This window comes from Bemisia tabaci, chromosome 8, assembly GCF_918797505.1.
Source record: "Bemisia tabaci chromosome 8, PGI_BMITA_v3".
In the NCBI taxonomy this organism is placed as follows: domain Eukaryota; kingdom Metazoa; phylum Arthropoda; class Insecta; order Hemiptera; family Aleyrodidae; genus Bemisia; species Bemisia tabaci.
This window is the reverse complement of record NC_092800.1, coordinates 43,000,563-43,019,388: the sequence shown is the minus strand read 5'-3', so window position 1 is coordinate 43,019,388 and position 18,826 is coordinate 43,000,563. Positions and strand designations below refer to the sequence as shown.

The following is an 18,826-nucleotide window of genomic DNA, read 5'->3' as shown; positions in this document are numbered from 1 at the left end:
CTAAGCCCGAATCGGCCGTAGCCTTCAGCGTCCGCCGTCGAAACCCCCAACTCCATCCCCCCGTGAGCCCCCCGAAGCACGGAGCCTTACGGACGAGAGGGCCCTTCTCGACGACCAGTTACGCCCTCGCGCTCACCGAGCGGCGAGTTAACCTCAATTTATCTCCGTTAGAGCGCGGACGTCGCGCGCGCGCCGCGTCGGCGAGGCCCCATTCATAGCCGACAGTCGCTCACGATCAACCGCCGCGCAAAGTCGCTGTCCGCAACCGCCCGACCCCCCCGCGACCCCCCTCCGTAACTCGCGACCCCCTCGAATTTCCCACCCCCACCCCCCTTCGAAACCCCGAGTGCTGCCCCGACCCCCAATCGCGACAGGTGTTAGTGAAAAAGTGCGGATCGATGTGGGCTGTAAATTTGGTGGCTTCGGCTTTAGCCTTCTGTGTTGTGCGCTAATGTGAGGATTTGGATTTAACTAACCCCCTTCTTCGAATCTAAGGTTTGTTGGTTTGGTTGCTCTCGCACGACTTTCTTATGTAGAAGAGGAAATTAAAATAGAAGAAAAAAAATATCACCCTGAGCTAGCAATGAGCGGAATAGAGAATTTGCAGGTGTCTTGAATTTTGTGAATTTCATCTTTAAAATGATACTGCTAGGAAACTGAGTACGAGGTTATCCTTGGTTTCTAAATTGGACAATTATTGGAGAAAATATGATAAAGTAACCTAATCTGCTAAAATACATGTGTTTAAATTGAAAAAGCCGCCAGATGACGTCATAAGGCGGCACGTTTTCTCTTTTTTAAATCAGTTTTTCTCAATTTCCCATGTCAGAAAAAAATTATGAAAAATACTGCGAACTCAGCTCATTAAGCACTCTTAGATGAAGCAATAAACTTTATGTGTGCAAATTCTCCATTTTGTGTACTGGGAAAGTAACGGGAAAATTCGTCAGTGATGAATTTTAGTGGATTTTCAATCGAACCGAATAGATTGGACGCTGTACCTATTACGAAAAAGAAACCATTCGCGGGAGACACATCTGTTTCATAGTTGTTTTTGATTTGTTCCCCCAAGTTCTCAAGATTTAACCTTCAGGTTCTTTTTTGCATAAATATCATACATTTTGACTTGGTTCAACCGGAAATATGTTTAAAATCGACTGTTTTTCTTGTGCACTCAGTGTTGAGTGAGGATTTTTCCGAGTGTGTATGATGTTTGAACGAAACATCTTCGTGATCATCTTGATTTGAATCAACGTAAAGTTCCCAAGATTTGACCTTAAAGTTCTATTTCGCTTAATTATCACAAATTTTGACCGATTCAACCGGAAATATTTTTAAAATCGACTGTTTTTCTTGTGCACTTAGTGTTAAGTGAGGATTTTTCCGAGTGTGAATGATGTTCGAACGGAACATCTTGGTTTTTCGACCACATGTTCGGCCGCATGTTGAGTCGGTGCATGCTATCGTCGTCCGGAGTACCAGATGTCCGCTCCCCTCCCACTCGCGCCAGTTTCAGAGCGTTTTGCCCACGGTCTGGTTTTTTCTTCGCGATTACGACGTATCTACTTGGCTTTCAAAGAAACATGTATCTCCGCTCGCGATGTCGCGAATTAATTTATGGTATTGTTTAAATGAAAAAATGTTATGTTCAGCTCTAGAACATCTACATGTTGTGCCTCCTCCTTAATTGATCCGTCGAGATTTTGCATTTGAATTTTATTTTTTATTTTTTCGTAGTAATGCCATTTACAAGGTTGTCCCAGTCAGAAAATATCGGCAGGGTGTCTACAGTCCGGAAATAGTACTGATTTTTTAAGGGCTGTCTGGAAGTACTGAAAAAGTGCGGAATTTCCGCAAGAAGGTCCGGAATTTTTTTCATTTTTGTCGCAATTTGAGCGAGAAATTCAAATTGAAATGTTCCGAATTTCGTCCCATGGCGGTACTGAAAAAGGCTTGACTTTTTCTGTTTAGGGGGTACTGAATTTTTGGGAATGTACTGTAGAAGTACTGATTTTTGGCCAGCCTGTTCTACTAGACACCCTGTCCGAGAAATGTCAGGGAAAATGACGACAGTGTCAAGGATAAATTGTGGAGTCACCCATATTTGCTTTCTAGAATGGGTTTGATGTTTCCAACAACAGATTTTGCGTGGAAACTCTTTCAAATTATTTCAATTTAATCATCTGGCATATCTTGAATTGTCAGGCTAACCAAAATGTGACGGGAAATATCAGGAAATTTCATCACCTAAATTCAGTGACAACCCTGGGTATTGTTATAATGAAATAAAGTAACATTCAGCTCTAGAACATCCACATGGTGTGCCTCCATGAAAGCCTTTCCGAGAATAGCCTTTAGTTCCGTTTTTTGAAAATATCTTGCTTATTCTTAATTTGTCGACCGAAGTAGTTATATTCTCAAAACTAAAGTTAAATTGATACATCGCGGCAGTCAATCTTGCGTTGGATTTGACTATGACCGGACCCTTGAAGAAGTGTCGCGAATTTTGAGTCAATGGATTCGCGCGTCCCGTGTCCTCGTTGGCGCACAGTGGATCGAGTCAGTAGGAGAGGTTGGACAAAATTTGGAAACTTAAACACTTATAACTCCATTTATACAACATTTTGAGGTTCCTAAGTGGTTCCATTAATTTCCTCGTAAAATTTCCCCCTCGTAGCACCCACTGGAAAAAAACACATTGGATCTAGAGTCCAGACTCTTAAAAACATCGACAAGAAAAAATACTCTTGATTCAATGAGATTTAAGCTTAAATCAAGAACCCAGCCTCTTAATTTGAGCGGATTTCCTTTTGATTTAAGCCTAAATCTGCTTGAATGAAGAGTATTTTTTCTTGTCAATGTTTTCAAGAGTCTGGACTCTAGTTCCAATGTGTTTTTATTTCCAGTGCCCCTTAAAATTTAAAATGTGACGAAATCAACATAGAAATTTGCTGTTTTAGTCAAATATTTCATGTGCAACCTCTCTTAATTGACTGGATCCACTGTGCGGCGCGGTGGTGGCGCTAATGGATTGAGCTTAAATTCGGCCCTTCCGAGTTCCGCGCTCGCTGCGCGGGTGATGGTGATCATCTGGCGCCGGCGTTCGGACCCGTCAGCGCACCGAATGATTTATGCTGTGGCGCTTTGTTGGATTTGCTTATTGTCTGTACTCGCGGATACTACGCCTCACTTCCGAACTTCTGCGTCTGGCGCGGAGAGGACAGGCCTCACGGCAAAAAACCCGTATCTCTTTACCTCGACTTCTCTGAAATTTAAACGAAGGCTTTTTTTTAAAAAGAAAAATCGACCCAACGGTAATTTTTAAATCCAGAAAGGAAAAAAGGTCAGTTCATGCAAAGGGGAAAAAAAACATCCTGATTAAGTTCCAGGGTTGGCGAGGGGAAAAGGGCATCCACTCGGATTTTTTTTCAAATCTGCCTTTCTCAAGGAACTTTTGGATATCTTGTGAAGGTCCACGCCCCCTCCCCCCCGCTGTAGAATGTTTTGCCCTCTTCAGACAATCCCTTCACACTGTAAGATTTAGCTTACTGATGATGCCCCTGATAAATTCTGACGAATTTTAACAATTCAAGTAGTTTTTTCAATGTATTAAACACTTGTTCTGTTCGGAATAAAAAATTTAAAAAAAATACGAATTCAAAGAAAATCCGTTCCGAAGTGTTTTAAATTTTGTACCTGGAGCATTGCCGATTTTAGATGATCCGAAAAACAGTTCGTATTGTCGGGTCTCTAGAATGGGATTGTCACCTCACTACTTTTTAAGGCTTTATCCTCTTCCTGTGTCAAGCCGCAAGAAGTGAAAAATTGCCCAAAGAAGCCACCAATTAGCATTGGCGGATCCAGCAAATTGGCAACATTGTCTTTTCTCCATTTAAACCTATAGAAATGTATCGATTCTTGTGCTCCGGCAAGAATCGATTATTTAGCATAGGTTTAAATGGAGGGAATCCTGTGTTGCCAAATTGCTGTATCCGCCTCTGCCAATTAGCGTGCAAGTCACCATTAAACGCAACTCCTACGACGCGACGTACGCAGAGGCCTTCGACGTCTTCGTCGATGCAGGGGGGGGGGGGGGGAGCACCGCGGGCGTCATCGGTTCCAGATGCACGTCATCTATGTCAGTCGTCGTCCGAGGCGCCGCGTTCTGCACGCACGTGACATCCGCCGAAAAAGAAGTGAAAGTGACGGAGAGGAGGGAGAGGGCCGCCCCCCTCCCCCCCACAGCCGTGAAATTCCGCCCGCGGTCCTTCTCCCGAAAAAGGAATCGAGGGAAGGGGGGGGGGGGGCACCGGAGGAAAGCGCAACTTGGAGACCCAATCGATATGGACCGCGCGCGCGGAATCGGGGGGCATTCCGCTTGAAATTTTTCGAGTCCCGTGCGCCGCGTCGCCGCGCGCGGAACGTGAAATTCGTGACCTAAAATCATATGCATGGACCCGATTCGACGTTGCCAAGTTGATATGAAGTCGGGGTCTATCGCGTTTATGTAGTGGAGAAAAAAATAGGAAAAATGAAGAAAAGTCTATGGGTTGCTTCAGTGGATTTTGAGCTGAGATTTTTGACACTGGGACTAGATTTTGTGACCCATCGACAGGGTGTCATTTAAAAAATTAAAACAAGAGAAACCGGGAAATATCAATAAATTCCTTATCATCAAGAAAAGATCAGAAAAATTGGTCGTAGATTAGGAAATTTAGGCGGATCCAGGGGAGGGGGCGGCGTAGGGGGCATATTATCCTCCGTTCGCCCGATGTAAAGGAGGAGGAACAAGTGAAAGAAGAAAGGAATGGAGGAAAGAAGAATGAAAGACGCTTGTTGGTAATTATTCATGACGAAATTTACTAAAAATGCATATTAGATACTCCAAAAATTCAACAAATTTCCGGGGGAGGCCCAAGGAAACCCCTTCCGCCCCTCCGTTTAAGGTGTCTGGATCCGCCTTTGAAGTAATCTGCCGTGCTAAGGAAAAACGCCGTATGAACCTTCAGGCGTTGCCAAATTCCCGTCGGTAAATCAAAAGATTTTGGGGAAATTTGTAAATATTTTAATTTTTCAGATAATTTTGTTCGCAATTTTACATGAAGTTCTTGAAAATTTCTCGGAAGAATATTCATAACATCCCTCAAAAATAAACATTTTATCGAAGGAAATTTGGCAACTCTCGAATGTTCATGCAGCGTTTTTCCTTAGTAATGCAGAGTGCGTCAAGCATTTTTCAACTTCATGCAGTTCGTGGCTGGAAGAGGTGACAAATTTGACTCATGCAATTTATCAAATATTATGTCGGTTTGTAAAATCAAACGGAAGACAATTCATTCGCGAAAAAATAAGGAAATTTCGCTCTAAAAATCAAGAACGAACAGGAAAATATCAGGAAAATCCAAAATAAAATGCCAATAGATAGACATCCTGTTCGATCACAACGTTTATTTTCCTTTTTCATGACGTAGCGTTAGCCTGGCGACGGCAACGTGGTTCGACGCACAGTGGATCGAGTCAGTTAGAGAGATCGGACATGAAACTTCCGACCAAAACTGCAAATTTTGGTGTTTATTTCGTCACGTGTGAACTTTCAAGGAGTGTTTGCGGATAAAATTTCACGAGAAAACCAGTGGAACCGCTTTTAGAACCTAAAAATTTGGTATAAACGGAGTTATAAGCGTTTAAAATTTCCGAATTTCGTCCGACCTCTCCTACAGACCGGAGCCACTGTGCGACGAGCTTTCGGCGAGCTTCCTCCGTGGCGGCCTGTCCATCGCGTCATCCGCGTCCGTCGGCCGGTCGGAGTCGAGTAGAGTTGGAGGCAATGTAAACAAGATAAATGAACTTTACCATGTTGGGCGTTCAAGTTCGCCCTTTTTTGGACTCGAAACATCCAGTCCGTGCTGAAATGCCGTCCGCCGCGGCGGTCCTGGAATGCCCCCGCTTCCGCCGCTCCGCCCCCCTCCCCCCTCCCCGCCCGGGGGGGGGGGGGGCACACTGCCGTCGACCGTAAACAAAAAACGGATCCGTCGCCGAAACACCGATCTGTTTTGGAAAAGTGAGGTTAGAGTGCTCGATTGCGCAGTCGTCAAGGTTGCAGCCGAAATTTGTGTGATTTCTTGGGATCGGAACGCGGTTGCCGAAGGTGTCTCGTCGACAATACAACTGTGATTCTCCGGCGGGTCGATTCTTGAATCGTTATCGAATGAACTCGATCGATATGTCCCTATTTTGGTAATGGAGATGTTGCATGTGTGAGCAATTTGCGATTTGACTGTTGATTCTCATGTGAAAGTTCGCGAGAAACTCGATGGAGCCACTGGTTTTCTCTGAAATCAACTCACAAGTTCAAAAAAAGATCTCAAGTTGAGGCCAAAATGGAGGGGATATCCCACGCTACCCTGAGAGTCCATCTCTACATCAAGACAAACTCTCCATGCAAAGATAGGGAGCAAATACATTAGCAGTGATGCCGTGTTTTCAGTTTTGAGTCCCCAAATAAAGTGGCAGCCCTGTCAATGTATTTGCTCCTATCTTTGCATGGAGAGTTATGTCTTGATGTAGAGGTGGACTCTCAGGATAGCGTGGGATATGCCCTCCATTTTGGTCTCAACTTTAGAGCTTTTTTTGATCTTGGGAGATGATTTCAGAGAAAACCAGTGGCACCATCGTGTTTCTCGCGAACTATTACATAAGAATCAATAGTTTAATTGCAAATGCCTAACTTATGCAACGCCTCCATTATATCTATCGATCAGGGTCATTCGATAACGATTCAACAATGGACCTGCAGCTCTATACCTCCTCCAAATTTTCTAAATTTGATTATTTTTTCCATATCTAAAGAGATAATCATTTAAAATGGCGCTTTGAACACATGCTTTTCCCCAAAACCATTGTATTTTCAGAGAGGAATCCGGAAGTTCGAGTTCGGAAACCTCGAAAACTCTGGGAAACGGCGAGAAATATTGAATTCAGAAAAAAGCTGTTACTGCGAGTTACGAAAGTTTCCCGGGCAGTACGCGGCCGGAAAAAAATCGCGGGTGATCTTCTGAAAAATTAAAATTTTTTAAAACGAACCGTGAAAGTATAATTTATTTTCGGACTTGGAAATTTCCACAAAAAAAAGAGGCAATTAGATGTCTAATAGAATGATCCCTGCACTGGAAAAAAACGCATTGGATCTAGAGTCCAGACTCTTAAAAACATCGACAAGAAAAAATACTCTTGATTCAATCAGATTTAAGCTTAAATCGAGAACCAAGCCTCTAATTTTGAGCGGATTTTCCTTTGAGTTAAGCTTAAATCTGATTGAATCAAGAGTCCTTTTTCTTGTCAATGTTTTCAAGAGTCTGGACTCTAGATCCAATGTGTGTGTGTGTGTTTTTTTTTTTTTTTTTTTTTTTTTTTTTTTTTTTTTTTCCGTGTAGAATGATCCCTGGTGCTCAATTTAAAACTTTAAGTATAATATCATCAATTTCTTGAGGAGAGTTTAATTTTGTTCACTAGCACTCTCGACGAAACTCGGGCAAGGAAACATCGCGTAATATTAGGTGTCACGGTGTGTTAATCTCGAGCCCATTAGGAGTATACGTTGGAGGCTCGACGTTCGACGACACGGCGGCTAATAGGTGGCTCATCCGGTGAGACCCATCGTCCCGTCGTCATCGTCCCCGGTTCACATTCGGCTAATGCAAAGCGCACCATCATAACCGGTGCAAGGAACCGCGGAACAGTCATCTGCTCCGAGCTTGACGAGCCTGGAATCGATATTCCCATCATATTGACGGAGATCGTGCCCCCCTTCCCCCTCCCTCGCCCACGCCCCCGTCGGATCCGATCCCGGTTCTATTCCCGAGGCCTGCCTCTTCCTTATCCCTTATCTTAGCTCCATTATTTTATCTTAACGTTTCCTCAATCGGTTCCTCGTATCCAGGCGCCGTTGTCGGGTCTCCCGCGAGTCACCGTAATCGGGTACACTGAGAAAAAATTTACGGGCTATATAGACGTACCGTCCATTTCGGGCTCAGAGGCAGAAAGTTCCGGTGCTGGAGCCGCAGCGTTGATTGCTATCGGTGAAACGCCCGGAACTTTCGGCCTCTGAGCCCGGAGCGCGAACGGTATGTCTATATAGGCCGTAATTGAATCAGTGAAAACCCAAACACACCAACTTGGAAAAATTAAAATCATCAAGACACACACAAAACTGACAAAACTGCACAGTAGATGAAGAAATTTGTCCAAGAAACAGATTTTTGGTGCCGAAAGACAAGCACTTACGGACATTTTAAAGGTCCAAGTTGGAACAAATCCACTAACTTCAATGACCATTTTAAAAATTGCCCGTCTTCAATGAAAGTTGTGCATTTTCGAGTTACCGAGTTGGTGTGTTTTCGAACTCACTGAATCAATTACGGCTTCGCGACGGCCGGAGTTTTTGTTTTCAGTGGAGTCACCTTAATAATTGGGTACGGTACAGCACCGGTTGGATCCCGGGATTGCAGACTTTCCTGAAACTGTGTGAAATAAAATTTGGTGACTTTATTTAAAAGCTCAGCAATGAACTCAGTATGCCATGAAACGCATGGAATCAGTTCAATCCTAATTTGAAATGTTGGAAAAAGTGAGCCGAATTTCGAAAATTCGAAACGAATTCTCGGATACTTATTGTTGCATTCCTTACTTCATTCTCGAGAATTCAACACGCCATGATCATATTCTATGTCGTCCTTTCAAGATTTTAAGATTCTTGTCATCTTCAAATTCTTAACATATTTTTGATATGTATTCTAACAATCAGTCATGCACTTATGATGACATCGCCGAGTGGCCAACAACGGTTATCTTGGATTGACCCATTGCGATATCTATACATTCAGTTGGGGAATTTCACCGTGGATTGCGTTCGCTGATTTTGGCATCGACGCGCGGTTTCCGGCGCGATTCGCGAATTGCTGCAGTTCCGCATCCGTCATCCGCTCGGTGTGGGGAACCCAATCGTGACGTCATCCTCGTGCAACGTTCCGATGACTCATCTCCGTTTCAAAGTTCAGCTTCGCGATTTTCCACAACCGAGCCTCTCATCCAAGGCGCATCCACTTGGCTGAAAAATCGCTTCAAAATATTGATAAACACCGCGGATGCTGTCGGTGTGTCGGAAAACATCAACCAAGTTTCCGTACTCGCTTTTCCTCTTTCGATCTTTTTGTTTTATTTTTCGGGTTTCCGTCGTTTTTGAGTTTTAACAGTTGGACATCGTAAGTGAGTCGAGGTCCAGAAACCGGAGTAACTTGTAAACGATTTCGATCAAGAGTGATGTCTCTAGACAGCCCTATTAATTGATTTGTGTTACGCTCAAGGAAGCGACCTTTTACGCCAAGTAAGTTTTGCGGCGTGACAACGAAAGTATGCTTGTTCTACTGATTTGGTTCTGTTGTGACAATCAGAAATAATGCATCACGGCAAAGAGTTTTTTGGCGTCAACTGAAAATAAAATCCGTGTTTAATTATTATTCGCCTTTTGGCAAGGCCAGTAATTTCCTGAACGCAACACGAGAAACTATCAAAGGACCAAGGTAGATTTACACAGGTATGGACAGAACTAAACAACTGGCCTCTGATTGGCTCTCCAACGGCCCCTTAACTTCCGCCATTTTGTATGTTTTGATTATTTTGATTTATTATGTTCGGTTTATCGTTCGTCAAAATTTTGTGTGATTTTTTGCACAATTTTGATAATGCGATATTAATTTTAACGTTTAAACGCACAAACGTTTGAATGTTAATTTGATTGTAATTTAATTAAAAAACGGGCCTTTTAACCTACGTCACGTAGTCATGTGACACGTACTGAGGCTCATGGGAAATTTTCAACTTGTCCATACCTGTGTAAATCTACCTTGTCAAAGGACGGTGTTCTTCATTGTATTTGTCCGATTTTCTCTTCTCTTTCTCAGCTACTGAGGGAAAACCCGAAAAGTCCATCCAATTTTTTCCTCCAAAATCTTGAGATCCTCTGCCTGCCCGGAAACGAACGAGAGGGCCACGACCCAGGATGAGTCAAAGGAGGCCGGATCATGTGCTCGCGTGGCCGGGTGGCTCAACAAAGCTCGGGTGGTGCCGCGCGACGCCGGCGCCCACGTCCCACGTCCTCGTCCGAGCAGTCGGTCAAACCGCGGCCAAAGCGACGCGACGCTTCCTCCGTCCGCCTCGGCCGTGCCCCGATCCGTTTCACTTTCCGCGGCATTCCACCCTGCCCCGCGCCCTCGTCCCGGTCCACCCACACGCACCGCCGCACAGTGAATCCAGTCGATGGGAGAGGTCGGACAAAATCTGGAAACTTTAAAAGCTTACAACTTTGTTCATACAAAACTTTGGGGTTTTACACGGAGAGAAAAACTTCGTGCGTGTGAATCGAAATTGAGGTCATATGGATCTCTGAAGTTTTCGGATCACGTATCTAAAAACTTGAGGTCCAGCTGCCGAAGTTCGGGTCAGACATCTGAAGTACTTCGATATATACCGAAGGGTTCGGGTCACACATCTGAAGTACTCCAGTACATACCGAGGTGCCTCGATGTCTGACCTGAACTTCGGCAGCTGGACTTCAAGTTTTCGGATGCGTGATCAGAAAACTTCAGAGATCCATATGATCTCAACTTCGGGTCCCATGCACGAAGTTTTTTTCTCCGTGTAAGAGTGGTTTCATCGGTTTCCTCGTGAAATTTTCTTCAAGAAGCACCCCTTGAAGTTAAAAATGTGACGAATTCAACATCAAAATTCGCAGTTTTAGTCAAAAATTATATGTCCGACCTCCTTGATTGACTCGATCCGCTGTGCGCCGCGCCCCACACACCGAGGCACCGGTTCCCCGTACCGGCCACGTCGGGGACGGGATATTCAGATCTCGCACGTGGCTTTCGATGTAGGAATGGACGGAACTATCCTAGCCCCTACGTATGTAGACGCCATTGCGGTTATGTCACACAGAGGCGTTATTTAGTGATCAGAGGCAATTTTTTTTCAGACGCCGCTGTAACAATTTAAGATGCTTCATCGGGTGAGCTACTAGTTAAGTGCGAAGATTATCACTATTTTTCGTCTGATGATAATGTAGCTCCTGCATGTGTCAGGAATGTGCAATTCAACCACTGATTCCCACGTAAAATTTTGCGAGTAACACGATGGTTCCACTGGTTTTCTCTGAAATCAACCTCAAAGTTCAATAAAAAGCTCTCAAAGTTGAGGCCATAATGGAGGGGATATCCTACGCCACCCTTAGAGTCCACCTCTATATCAAGACAAACTCTTTATGCAAAGATAGGGAGTAAATACACTGACAGGGTTGCCGTGTACACAAACTTTGCATCGGAAGATTGTCTTTATATGGAGGTGGACTCTCAGGGTAGAGTGGGATATCCCCGCCATTACGATCTTAACTTTGAAAGCTTTTTTTGAGCTTTGAAGTTGATTTCAGAGAAACCCAGTTTTTTTCTTTATTTTTGATAGAAACTTTAAGATTCATCCTACCTTTAATCATACCAATTATGAAATCATTTGATTAAAATACCCTTTTTGAGCGACTGAATGTCGGAGCAACTGAAATGTCGGAGCAACAGTTATTCACTCGTACTGAACTGGAGACGGACCAAAGAGCGATGATTTATGCGGTATCGTGGATACTCTGTTGCATGAGAGAAGGCGGTGCTGCGTCGATGAAAACATAAAACCATGCATTCGGATTGCATAACCTAGTCATGCGTGAGCGCGGAAAACTTTCCTGATCGATCGAGCAACTTTGTTCACTCCCGGCCAACGCCGCCGCTGCCGGTCGCAACTTCGAGCTTTTGCCGAGGTCAAGATCGGTCGCGCACCGTCGACAAGTTTCCCGCCATTTCCCACGCCTCAGGAAAATAACATTCAAAGTCAGCATCCGGCTCATTGTTGAAATTGATAGACAAAACGATAGACAAAGAAGACGTACGGACAGGGTTGCCACAGTCAGGGAATTCTGGGAAAATCGGGAAATATCAGGAAATTGTAAAAAGTCAGGGAAAACCATGAAATATCCGGGAAATCCGGAGAATGTCAAGGAAAACCGGGAAATGTCAGGGAAAATGACAAAAATGTAAGAAAAATTTCTTAAATCACCTTCATTTGCTTCCTAGAATATGGGTTTGAGGTTTCGAACAACAAATTTTGCCTGTTAACTATTTTCAATTTTGTCTTTTCAACCACCTTTCATATTTTCACGTTTCGGGGAATTTTACCAAAATGCGTCAGGGAAATTTCAGGGAATTTTGTTTTCTATGGCAACCTTGGGAGTATGCGCGATCCTCTCGGCAAGAATGGGTGGTTCTTATAGACTCAGGGAATAAATGATGGACTAACCATAGGGTCCCTCGTGGTTTTCCGTTAGATGGTCTATTTATTATCTACGTCCTATTTTTAAAAAGATACAACAGCGCGAGCGGGTTACAAGTCTCCAACAAGGTTTACAACATGTTAACAAGGTTTCCCGTCGAGAACTCAAAATCGCCAATTTCGATCTTTTCCTCCCAATGGCTAGAACACCTGTATAGCGAGAGTATGGACAGATTCCTTCATGGAGGGCTTAGCGCTTAGGGCCCAAAAGTGCAGCCACCCTTCTAACCAACTTTTAACGCACAAACTTTCACTGCCAGTCTGCAGATTCTAATTCTCACCAAAATGGCTAAGGATGTACATGAATGAGCGTTCTTCCGCAAAAATGAGTTTTATGCAAAAACTAAGCCAAATACGTGCTTCATGAACGATGGTTCGTAACAATTGTATTAATAAATCGCTCTGAATAATTGAAATTCATAGGTTGGCTGCATTTCTGGGCCCTAATTTTATTCGCGGAGGCATCGGTGAAGGCCTGATGAATTTTCGGAGTTTCCCATCTGTCTATACTCTCGCTATACAGGTACTCGAAATACGGCTATTCCGGACAGTTTGCTCCCGGAAGATAAGTCCTTTCTCACAGATCCTGATATATATTCTGTCCCTGCTTGGCATCACTGGGAGAATCAGGGTGCAGGATCATAACATCACGGCCACGGGGCACCTGAGCATGGATGCATGGATGCACTCCCGAAGAGTGACGTCACGATGAATGCGTTTCACAGCCGTCAAGTGGTCTCACGGCGAACTCCAATCGGCGGAGCGTGAACAGCATCGGTATCATCAGCCCGTGTCCACGGCCCGTGGCGTGGCGTGGCGTGGCGCGCGCACCGGGGATCTTATCTCCCAATTGATTTTCGAACTCGCGCCTCCGCGGTACACCCCCGTCCCCCACCTCCACCCCCTCACCACGCTCGCGGAGGAGGGAACGCATCGAGGCTCCGCGGTGGAACAGGGGTTGTTTGACGAGGCGCCACGCCGAACGCGTCTTTTACACGTCAACGAGTCGTGCGCAGCCGCATTGCCAGCCGAAAGAGCCGACGACGAAGGAAAATCGCGTGGGAGGTAGTTTTTACACGGCGCGGAAAGCGCTCGCAGAATCGACACGACTCTATCCGACGCGGCGGGTTTGATACGACTATTTCGACACCTGAGTAGTGCTCGGTTGCAGTCGCATGAAATGAAGGCGAAATTCGAAGGAGGAATGGACTGCGTTAAGCGGAAAGGAACCAAGCCACATCAGCTATTGCCAAATTTAAATGGGCAGTGTAATTTTTTACATGAAAACGGTTGTGTTTGGTTTTGTCAAAATTTCAGAGAATTTTCTGCATAGTACGCAGGAAATTACTTATAATTTTCTAATAAATTCGCTCAAACGTTCTCTTGTAAAAAATCAAAGTGCCTAGTTATATTGCATTAGCTGATGTGGCTTGATTCCTTTCTGCTGAACGCAGTCCAAATGAAGTCACGCTCCTGAATTCGACTCAAAGGGTTTGATACAACTATATCAACATCTAAGTAGTGCTCGGTTGCAGCCGAATCAAATGAAGGCGAAATTTGAAGTGGAAGTAAAGAGACGCTCCTGAATCCGACTCGGCGGGTTTGATGTGACTATTTCGACTCCCAAGTAGTTATCGGTTGCCGCCGAATGAAATGAAGGCACATTTTCAAGTTTTAGAAAATAATACTTTCTTTTCGGAAGCTTACTTACTTTGTTTTGTTTTTTTTTCATGTTTGTACTTATGTGAATTTTTCACTTTTCTAAACTAGTCGTTTCTTGCCCCTCTTTTTAATTAAATTTTAATCTGACGTTTTACTTTTGTTTCAGGTGAGTTGGAAGAACCGTTCATGCATCGACTGAAGTTTGATCCGATTATCGAACCATTTGCAGTGTGTATTTGTAAGCATTTATCTAGCATCATTTTTATTTTTCTTTGCATATCACCTGTAGATTTATCTTTATATTCATCATATTAAACAAAAATATTTTTTTAGCAACAGCAATTTACCGGGCTTGCAGGACAAGGCGCATAAGTACAGTTTTTGCTATTTCGAGAAATGCGTGTTTGAAGTTTCGAAATTAAATGGATCCTAATGGCAAAAAGAAAGCTGACAGTCGTTTTTTCAATGCTTAAAAATTGAAACTTGGGAGCGAGTTTTTCACAGAAAATGCATGAAGACTAGTTTCTCTTGAAATCATGAATATCTCAATTTTTTCAAAAACTGGACGTATGCTCCTTGTCTTCCAAGTCCCTCAATTCTAAAGTTGAGTAACACTCAGACTAATTCGAGTGAAAGAAAAGTCAAGAGAGTGTGAAAATCAGTCAAGTAGAAATCTAAAATTCTCGATTTTTGAGTTCGGTCGCCATCTTGTGAAAAGGACCGAGTGCCTAATTAATCAATCAATATCGAACATCGAAGGTCCACATCACACAGCCGATTTGTATTTGGACCGCGTTAACAAAAAGGAATCAAGCCACGTAAGCTATCGCCAAATTTAATTGGGCGATTTAACTTTTTACATGAAAACAGTCGTGCGGATTTTTCTGCAAATTTCAGTGAATTTTCTGCACAGTTCAAAGCAAATTCCGTAAAATGTTCAAAGAAATCTGCACAAATGTTCCCTTGTAAAAATTTAAATTGCCTTGTTAAATTTGGCAATAGTTGATGTGGCTTAATTCCTTTCTGCTAAACGCGGTCCGAATAAGACAAACAGAGGCAACGCAACGAAAATAGAGCAAGGGAAAGGACGCGCATCGATGACGGCGCAGAGATACAACTATTCGTGCTTGATGGATGTCCGTATTGCGTCTGCAAAATTGAAGGCGCGATGGCGCGAGGTGCGGACTCGCAATGTACCGTTTTATCCTGCCAATTTGTTTTCGTTTTTCTTGTAAAAAATTGAATTGTCCAGTGAAATCTGGCAATTGCTGATGTGGCTTGGTTCCTTTCTGCTTAACGCAGTCCAAATAACACGAACAAAGGCAACGGAACGAAAATAGACCAAGGGAAAGGACGCGCATTGATGACGGCGCAGAGATACAACTATTCGTGCTCGATGGATTGCCGTATTGCGTCTGCCAAATTGAAGGCGCCATGGCGCGAGGTGCGAACTCGCGATGTACCGCTTTATCCTGCCAAATTGTTTTTCTTTTTCTTTGTCTTTTCAATAATGTTTGCTGGCAATTTTGCAAAAAAAAAAGAGCAGCACTCCCTTGCAAAAGAACCAAGAAAAACGTACAATCCAAAAATCCTAGTCACATCAATAATTTTTTACATGAAAACAGTAGTGCGAATCTGTGTGCAAATTTCAGTGAATTTTCCGCATAGTACGAAGCAAATTCCTTAATTTTTTCAAAGAAACCCGACCAACGTTTTCTTGTAAAAATTTAAATTGCCTTGTTAAATCTGGAAACACCTGATGTGCCGTGGTTCCTTTCTGCTATTAACGCGGTCCATTTTTTAGTGCGGTTCTGATTCCGGTGACCCCGGTTATTAGTCAGTCGAGTTGGTTGTGCCCCAAAAAAAAATTGGCAGTATAAAGCGGTACATCGCAAGTTCGCACCTCGCGCCATGGCGCCTTCAATTACGCAGACGCAATACGGACATCCATCAAGAACGAATAGTTGTATCTCTGCGCCGTCATCAACGTGCGTCCTTTCCCTAGCTACATTTCCATGATGCTTTGCTTTTGTTTGTCTCATTTGGACCGCGTTCAGAAGAAAAAAACCAAGCCACATCAACTATTGCCAAGTTTGACCGGGCAATTTTAATTTTTAGAAGAGAACGTATTTGCAGATTCCTTTGTAAATTTTAAGGAATTTGCTTCGTAATATGCAGAAAATTCACTTGAATTCGCTCAAAAGTCCGCAAAAACGTTTTCATGTACAAAATTCAATTGTTCAATTAAATTTGGCAATAGCTGACGTGGCTTGGTTCCTTTCTGCTTAACGCGGTCCAATTTCGGTGGTCCCGCTTATTAGTCAGCCGTGTTGGTTTTGTCCGACTTCCTCGGTTGAGAAATCGGCTTCACACGACGTCCGACGTCCGACGAATTTTTTCGGAGGAACGGGGGCCCGATGGAGTTGGGAGGGAGAGGGGGGGGGGGGGGGCGTGAAATTTCTTAAGATCCCGTGGAGGGCCCGCGGTCCGCCCGCGCTCTGCGTTGGGTATCAACTCTTTCAAGGTGGCCGCGCCGCGACGGAGCCCACTCAAACCTCCGCAAGGCAGCGGCAGCGTGTCCCCACGCAATCTCATTCTCGTTGCACTCCCAACCCTCGTTGTCGCTTCGTTGCGTTCTCTCTTTTTAATCCGGCCTCGATTGGACGCACTGGAAAAAAAAAAAAAAAAAAAAACACACTGGATCTAGAGTCCAGACTCTTGAAAACATTGACAAGAAAAAATACTCTTGATTCCATCGGATTTTTGCTTGAATCAAAGCGAAATCCGCTCAAATTAAGAGGATTGGTTCTTGACTTAAGCTAGACTCTGATTGAATCAAGAGTACTTTTTCTTGTCGATGTTTTTAAGAGTCTGGACTCTAGATCTAATGTGTTTTTTTTCCCAGTGCGTTATTCGTAACGCTGCGCCGAAGAAAAACGTTAAATTTTCGTTTCCGCCAAGAAAAAACGTAACTGAATTTCAAAGTTGCCAACAGAGTTGTAACAGTCGGAGAGTACTCGGAAAACCAGGAAATGTCAGGTAATTTTTAAAAAGTCAGGGAAAACCTGGGAGTGTCAGGGAAAATGACGAAATGTCGGAAAAATTGTCCAGTCACCTATGTTTTCTCTCTAGAGTAGCCGTGACGTTTCGAACAACAAATTTTCCCCGAAAACTACTTCAAATCATGTCTTTTTAAGCATCTAGCATATCCTCAATTGGACGTGTTTCTGTCAAACGGAACTTTGTGCATAATGACGTGAGCCTTGTTACGCATAGTTTCTTATGGATCTTGGGGCTCATGTCTGACTGCACCTAGTTCCGTTTGACAGTCCAATTGTCAGGAAATTTTACCACAACGTGACCGAGAAATCAGGGAAATGTCAGGGAATTTCATTTTCTAAATTCTGTGGCAACCCTGATTTCAATGTTGCCAAATTTCCGCTCGCAAATTGCAATTTTAAGTGTAGAATCTTGGGCGTATCTAATTGAATATTTCGCTGATTTTTCATCTGATCTCTTCTTTGTCTATCGCTTTGTCCACCAATTCCAACAATCAGCCCTCTGTAGTGATGACCAATGGTATTTATGGCTGATCATACGCGCACGTGCTTTAATGCGTGGAAAATTGTAATATTATCGTAAGCTACCGGCAACCACGCTCCAAATACAACTCCATTCATAAACACTCGCCACGTCGCCTCATGGATATCCCGGTGCTGGTTACCTCGCTAAGTCTACTTTTGGTCATCTCAGTGTCTCCAAACATGTTTTCACAATCTATCGCTCGGCGTTTCCGCTCGAACAAACTTCGATGTTTTTTGGTTCCTGCGGGCTGTTTGTTGAAATTGGTAGACAAAGCCATAGACAAAGGAGATAAAAGCAGGGATATGGACGGATCCTATTGGTGGAAACGGGGGTTGCAATGGACAAAGAAGGTAGATAATAGACTAACCCATAGCAACCTACGCTTAATGGTTAGTCAATAATTTTCTCCCTATAGTCTATTAGAACCAAATTAAACTATTGGATAAGGATCGACTATCGGGATGTTCGCAACGAAAATCTTAATAATAGATTCTTTATCATAGCTTCAAATAGGAGCTTATCGATAGCTGATGATCTAAGCTATGTCACTGGTTCAAGCTCGAAACGCCTCGGTCGAGGACCTGAAATCGTCGGGGGTCGGGAGAAAGAAAGAACGTATATCCATTTCCACGTTGCAACATTTCCTTTAGCAAATGTTCGCTTTACTGTTGAACTGCTGAGCGATTGTGACTTAAAATTTCGCTCATTTGTCTTTTGAATACATAGAAAAATCGGAATACTTCTGGGCTGAAACTGCACAGTCATATTCTTGTAATAAATTAAATTAATTGAGTCAATTTTGCAACCCTTGAGTGAAGTTACAATACTTCGTCTGGGGTCATACGAATTGAGATCAGACCATCGCGTGACAGAGAGCATCCGATGATGAAGTCGCCTTTTCTGCCATGTTCAGTGGTCGTTACATTTGGACGTATGCTAAATGAACTATGTGGAAATGCATTGAATCAGAAGAAACTATGTGCATAAGCTTTGAATGTACCGTAGTTCTCCTTGATCTAATTCATTTTCATTTAGCTCCTTTTAGTAAAAACGCATGATTATGTGCATTTTTGCCATGTATTCGTGAGTGGTAATTTTTCAGCGTTGAAATGAACTTACGTTCTCTCGTGTGAGAAACGACTTAATGTGCAAG

General features: G+C 43.5%; 1 protein-coding gene across 1 annotated transcript in view; it reads left to right on the top strand.

The window, feature by feature from the left end:
* Positions 1-315: 315 nt before the first annotated feature.
* The window catches only part of LOC109030280 (Talin_middle and talin-RS domain-containing protein rhea), a 94,246-nt gene continuing 75,735 nt past the window's right edge, over positions 316-18,826 (top strand). Inside the window, 1 exon segment of the mRNA XM_019041174.2 lies at positions 316-495. The gene's annotated coding sequence lies outside the window, so the exon portion shown is untranslated.